The following is a 1,168-nucleotide window of genomic DNA, read 5'->3' on the forward strand; positions in this document are numbered from 1 at the left end:
GGAGTTTAGCTTCTGTTCTCTACCTTCCAGATGTTTGTCAAACTGCTGTATCAAGGGTTTGCACAAACCCTGTGTTGGACCAGGCAGCCACCCTCAGGTGTCTGCCCTGCAGCTTCAGCCCAGTAGTGAAAAACAGCTGCTCCAGCTGTGAGATCTCTGGCACAGAGACCAGCAGGGAATTTGTTGCAAGGTCTGTTGGAGAAGAGCATGGCAGCAGAGAGGAGGAAAAGACTCTGATTACAGTCAGCAGCAATAATGAATCATCAGGGGCTGAACATGAGCCCAGGTGTGCCCAGGTGGCTGAGAAGGCCAATGACACCTGGCTTGTACCAGCCATGGTGTGACCAGCAGGGACTGGTAATCATCCCTCTGTGCTGGCACTGCCGAGGCCACACCTCCAATCCTGGGGGCAGTCTTGGTACCCTCACAAGAAGAAGGTCATGGAGGGGCTGGAGCATGTCCAGAGAATGGCAACAGAGCTGGGGAAGGGTCTGGAGCACCAGGAGCAACTGAGGGAGCTGTGGGGGCTCAGCCTGGAGCAAAGGAGGCTCAGGGGGGACCTTGTGGCTCTGCACAAGTCCCTGACAGGAGGGGGCAGCCGGGGGGGTCAGGCTCTGCTCCCAGGGAACAGGGACAGGAGGAGAGGGAACGGCCTCAGGCTGGGCCAGGGGAGGCTCAGGTTGGATATTGGGGAAAAATTTCTTCCCTGAAGGGGTGGTCAGGCCCTGGCACAGCTGCCCAGGGCAGTGGTGGAGTCGCCATCCATGGAAGTGTTCAAAATATGTGTGGATGTGGCACCAGGGGACATGGGTTAGTGGTGAACATGGCAGTGCTGGGGGAACGGTTGCACTCAATGATCTTAAAGGTCTTTCCCAAATTAAACCATTCCATAATTCTAATACTGTTACAGTAGAGCTGCAGTTGCAAAACAATTACAGCTCCTTTGTCCACCATGGGCATGTGGGATGGATGGAGCCCAGCATTAATTCATCTGCCCATATGCAAAACACAGATTCTGCTGATTTCAGTGCAAACTGCAGCATCCTGCCCCAGCAGCCTTTGATGGCTCCAAATCCTCTCCCCACTACCTGGTCCCCCCATAAACAGCTCACCACTCACTCCAGATGTTCAATAGCTTCTCCTGACACCTGTCCCCCAAACTGCTCCA

The sequence above is a fragment of the Corvus cornix genome, chromosome 26, assembly GCF_000738735.6.
Source record: "Corvus cornix cornix isolate S_Up_H32 chromosome 26, ASM73873v5, whole genome shotgun sequence".
In the NCBI taxonomy this organism is placed as follows: Eukaryota; Metazoa; Chordata; class Aves; order Passeriformes; family Corvidae; genus Corvus; species Corvus cornix.